Below are 6,595 nucleotides of genomic sequence, written 5' to 3' on the forward strand. Positions count from 1 at the left end.
AATGTGAAAAAAATATCAAAGAAAAAATAAAAACTAGTGAAACACAAGGCTAACTACTCCCCCTGTGTAGTAGCATCCCCACATCAATGCTAGAATGAGTAATATCACTAATAATGCATATCGGACTGATGCCAAATAAGATAAATTAGTTCTCTATCGGAGGAGCAAAAACCCCTAATCTGTCTCTTAGGTACTCAAATGATTCTTTAGGCAAAGTTTTAGTGAAAATATCTATGATATTCTCTTCCGTGTTAACATAAACTAGTCTAACTTCATTGTCTTCTAACTTCTCCTTCAAAATGTTATACTTGATAGATATGTGCTTTTTCTTAGAGTGAAATACTAGATTCTTTGATATGTCAATAGTAGTAGAGTTATCACAATGAATAACTACCGGTCCAATGCAATGCACTTTAATATCCTTCAACATTTTCTTCATCCATAAAAATTGTGTACAGTTAGTATCAACAACAACATACTCAACTTTAGTAGTAGATAAAGAAGTACATGATTTTTTCTTCCTAATCCATGAAACCAACTTCTTCCCAAGAAATAAAGCTCCACTAGAAGTACTTTTCTGGTCATTAACATCACCAGCCCAATCTGCATCTGTATATGCACATAAAGTAAAGTCATCATCCTTATGGTACCATAAACCATATTCAGAGGTACCTTGCAAGTATCTTAAAATTCTTTTCACCACACTCTCATGATTTTCTCTAGGATCACTCTAAAATTTAGATGCAATACAAAAAACATTCATTATGTTAGGCCTACTCTGAGTCAAATATAGCAGACCTCCAATCATAGATTTGTATCTTGTAGAATTTATTGGTGAAGAAACATCTTTCCTTGACAATTTCTCACTTGTAACCATAGAAATACTAACCAGTTTAGAATCTACCATACCAAATTTATTCAACAATTCCCTAGCATACTTAGTGTGACAGATGAAAATACATTTATCAATCTAAGTAATGTGCAAACCTAAAAAAAATGCATTTCCACAATCATAGAAATTTCAAATTCTTTCTCCATATTCTTAGAAAATTTCATGCACAACTTATCTTCACCTCCAGAAATGATGTCATCAACAAAAAAATCAATAATCAATATATTATCATCAATGACTTTATAATATAGATTACTGTCAGCATTACCTTTAGTGAAACCAAGATTCAAAATATATTTATCTAACCTTGCATAGCAAGCACTAGGTGCATGTTTCAATCCATATAAATCTTTCCTTAGCCTGCAAACCATGTTTGTATCATCTGAAAGTGAAAAACCATTTGGTTGCTCAATAAAAACTTCCTCATCAACATCCCCATTCAAAAATATACACTTGACATCCATCTGATAAACCTTTTAGTTTTTATGTGCAGCATAGGCAAGAAATAATCATACAGCTTCAATCCTAGCTATAGGTGCAAAAATTTCACCATAAACAATTCCTTCCTTATGAGAATATCCTTTACAAACAAATATAGCTTGATAGCCAGGAACACCCATTCTTTTACATTGTCAGAACCACTAACAGAGTCTTGTGTTGTTTCATCATCATAATTAGTCACACCTTCCTCATCCGCTATGTAGCATCATTTGTCTTTGTTTTTATTTTGCTTATACTTGTTCTGATATCCAAGGTTAGGCTTAAAAGATCTTCTAGCTCTTTGTTCAAATCTTGAATTCCTTTCAGGATATCTAGATGCAAAATGACCTATCTTATTACATGCAAAACATATACAAGGTGTTTTTCCATCATACTTACTTCCTATCGGTCCTTTAGGTAATCTTCTAGAAAATAAGGTTGATGATGCAGATGCATGAAAAGTAGGTTTAGACATCAGAACTCTAGAGGGTCCAAATTCTTCAATCTCAAAAGTAGATAATTTCCCAACCAAAGTATCTCTATTGACAAAAGAATTAGCCATTGTTCTCAATTCATTAATTGAAATAGCCTTCATCTTGTAAGACAATGGTAATGCTCTTAGAACTTTGGAAACTATTTCAGCTTCACTCAGAGTTCCACCACAACATTGAATTCTAATAACAATTTCATTTACCCTTTCCATGAATGTAGTAATCCTTTCATCTTCTTCCATCTTCAAGTTTTCATATCTCACCCGATAGCCATCAAGTTTAGCAATCTTCATAGTATGGTCACCTTCATCAAGAGTCTCCAACTTGTCCCATATAACCTTTGCAGATGATTTGTCAGTTAATCCCATTATTTGTTGATTAGAAAGTGCACACAAGAGGGCTTCTCTTTCTCTACAATCATTCTCAAACTCCTTATCCAAGTTTATCGGAGGAGGGTTTCCAGATGCTAGATTATGAGATGTAACACTATTATCTGTGATCTCCCAAATCTCCTTACCAATATATCTCAGATGAGTCTCCATCTAAATCTTCCATACTCTATAATTTGTTCCATCAAGCCTAGGAATATCTCTCTAAAAGATAGCAACAAATGAACTAGATGAACTTGAACTGTTGGTTGCCATAGGATCTTCCTCAAGCGGTTAAGCTTCTGTAGAGAGAAAAAAAGTTTTAAGACAAATTGTTAGACAGATCAAATAACCAAAAGACAACTGAGAGGGGGTGTTGAATTAGTTTCCACCATATCACCGGAACCTTAAGCAATTAAAACTTTAATATCAGAACCTAAAAGATTAATATCGAAATGCATAAACCAAATACCAAAATAGAAGATAAACAAATTAAGCATAAGCAATAATCATAGAATAAATACCATCCACATGAAACCAAGATTTATACATGGAAAACCCGGTAAAGGGAAAACCCATGGTGGAAAGCCTACCCATAATTAGATAATACGTCTCTAGTAAGTATGTGAATTACAATTGAGGGGCTTGCGCTTGCAGGTAGGCTAGCAACCTAGAGCACACTTCTTATCACAAAAGGAGTCTCACTAACTACATAGAAATCTAGACTATAATCCAAAGTAATAAATGAACTACAAAGATATCATCTCCTATGCTTGAGTATAGTTCTGATTAACCTCAATAGCGGAGGACTAAATCATCTTACATAAACCCAACTCAATCACCAATGATCGACCAAATCCTCTACCTGAATTATTATTACATTACTCTCTCATTACATCCTCACATATCCCTTACACATATGATCTACAATGAGATCACACATCATATATATACAAACCCTCAACCATAAACAATAAGATCAGCCACTAGACATTAAAATAATTACAGAATTACAAAAGATTTCATCCTAAGACCAAACAAATAATATCCAACTGATAATACATCCCAAAAATACATCGAGAAGTCAGATTCACACGTTACATTAAATTGATCCATAACCTAGATAATACCAAGACATAATATAGGTCCATACATGCTAAAGAAATGACCACAATCAACTAAATCTCAAACATGACCACCATCAACATCCTGAATCTCTACTACAAAGCCACACCAACACCACTTATGCATATCATCAAAGATATTCAATAATGCTCTGTCAGTGAAACACTCGTTGGAACAACAAACCAAGGTTACTAGCAAACATGATAGCATCTGATCACCAAATCAAAACCAACTAACTGAACATGAGCATGAATAAAACAATTTCATAACCCAAACATACCGGAGCATACCGGATCATACTGGATAATGATGATCCAATCCAACCAAAAACCAAACAACCTATCGAGACTAGAAGGATACCGGTAAAGAAACCAAAACAACTACTGTTGACATCAATGAAAAAATATCAATGCAACACATAATCAATTCCTCCAAATGGCCAACATAATGTGGGTCTCACATTATGAAAATGTATTTAATTTAACATTTGCGAAAATATTAATGAAGTGAAAAATTACTACCCAATATTGAATAAGAGGCCCATGATTTTTTAATAACATGGTATTAGTTACATGGTTTTATGTACTATTACTCGGTGGTTTTTCATGATTTTAATTATTTAGAATAAAACACAAGAGCAATTGTCTAAGGTTTTCTAGTTGAGGTTTTAAGTATTCTTTTGAAAATTTCCTATGTAAAGCATGGCATGGGATGTGAGGGTTCATGTTTGAAGATATGTAGGATTCATTAGAAAGTTTTGATGTGTTACAGGTATTCATGGAGGCCCTCTAGATGTATAATAATATTTATTGTTGAATATTAAAATGAGAATGGATAGTTTTTGAGGATAGTGTTTTTTCCCTTGATATTTAGCTAAGGTAACTCTTGTGTTATATTTGATGGTATGTTGCCTATTCTATTCCACATTGATTATGAATACTTCTTTGCATAGACTTTTCTTTTGGGTTACGTGTAAATTGTCATTATATGCTACATGTGTTATATCTATAATGCATATGTACACATTTCATATACTTGAATATAAATGTAAATAAAATTCAGTATATCTTATATAGTCATTTAAAATTGGTTATAACATAATGCATCACTAAATCCTTGAGATCCATGGACTATGGAAATCTAATTTCTCTTAGTAAAAATTTATTAAGGTATAAGTTGTCATCCCATGAAAGATATGTAGTGTCATAAAATTGTGACCCTAGCAATTTACGACTACATTAGGGTCCTCACGCATATGAACTCGAATCCTCTAGCCTGATCGAATATAGGAGAGTGCTCAGCTTTCAAAAATAGCTTCTTCATTGGCCTCCACATCACCCTCTGTGCACTCTACCTTATAGAAAGGGGTAGGATAGGGGCATGGTACCCTTGTCCTCCCAGGAAAGGGGCGTGGCGCTCCTATCCGTGCCCTATTTTGGTACAAGACCTCTCTAGAGCATGCATTGTGGGTTATGCAGTGAGCGGGAAATCTCCCCACTGTTGGCTCGTGATGAAATTCAAATCCTTCAAACATGTATTTAAGGGGCATTCACCCTCTCATTTGCATAAGTGGAAATTGCAAGAGTTTAATAGGTGGAATTTTGATAATGTCATAAGCGATCAAGAGCATTAAAGCATTCAAACTTTCCTTTCCAGCATTGAGCATTCTCAAGTCTCCCTTTAAGGCTAGGTGTTGCATTCAAATCAAGGATTCAACCATTAAAGAGGATATTGATTCCAACATACAATTCCATACAAACATTCCTATCAACATTGCTACTACAACCTCCCTTGAGGTGATTTATAGTTCAGTCTTTCATTTACATCTACTTGCAAGTACTTTCTTTCATTACTTGCTTGATTCCCAAACCGGGGTTTGACCTAAAGGCAAATCCCCAATCCCAACGCATTTACCTTTTTTTTCTATGTGTGGGTTGTAGGTGCGTAGTTGTACTTCCGGATTCGGGCTTTATTTGCATAGGCAGAAAAACCCTTTTTGTTTTTGCGGATTTTTCTAAGGACTGTGTACATTCCCACCACGGTCCAGACAATGTTTCATCAAATATGCAAGGGGACTTTGTCTCGACATTTTACTGCCAAGTCCAAGTGCACAACTTCATCCCATATTTAGATCTCAAGTTATAATCGATTCTTTTTTACTTTTACACTACATAATTCAATAAATTTCCTTTCCATTTCAAACAAAGGAAGAAGGGATCATCCTAACATTCTTAATTCATTCAGAATTCAATCTATCATCTTTGTGTGGAGATTGAATCTAGTGAATTATCTCCTATCTTCCTAATGTAATAGTGAAAAGTGTTTGAAGGATAATCAATAGTGAAACTATCATCTCTCTCTCTTTGAGGGAAAGGATTAGTTTTTCTCTTGATCTACCACTCATCATTTTCCCACCATTACAAGATGGTGATGTGAAGAATAGGTGTCCACAAAGTAAACTCAATTTGTAGAAGAATAATAATTACGTAGGACACCATCATATTTATGAATAATATAAAATTATTGATATAATACTATCATGATATCTTAAATATATGTATCATTACTAAGTATGCTAGTGTCATGCATATAAAAATCATATTATAAATCATTGCATACTATATGTTAATCAGTTTTATAATGCATATGATTATCATGGAATATTCAAATAAAGAAACAAAGAAACTCTAATAGCATAGGATATGAACGAATCAACTCAATGAAGGATGGAAAAGATGAAATATGGTGGAACAAAATCTCCATATATAAGACACTCACATTCATAGTATAAAATTGCATATGCATATCAGTGATAGATTTTTCATATGATAAGAGAGATATGAACATGCCAAAACCTAAAATAAATAAATGCAAATTATCTAGGGAGAAAACCCTAATAAGTTTCATAATGATAGGATATAAATGATGACTCAATATGCATTCCCAAACCTTAAGTGAAAGATAGAAGCGTATAAAAATGAAAACCTAGAAAAAACTAAATATGAATGAAAAATTAGAATTATATTAGATTTTGAAATATTAATTATAAATTATAAAATTCAAGATAATGTTGTGTAGGATCAATCGAGTTCTTCGAATGTACAGGAAAATGAAAATTTCTTAAATTTAGTTCCAGAAAATCCAACTAAAATGTAAAGACATAAACATAATCAAGCCAAACTAATGAATGATGCCACTAGCTAGGATTGATAATATGTCAATTAATCAATAACAGTGAA

This window comes from Cryptomeria japonica, chromosome 10, assembly GCF_030272615.1.
Source record: "Cryptomeria japonica chromosome 10, Sugi_1.0, whole genome shotgun sequence".
Lineage (NCBI taxonomy): Eukaryota > Viridiplantae > Streptophyta > Pinopsida > Cupressales > Cupressaceae > Cryptomeria > Cryptomeria japonica.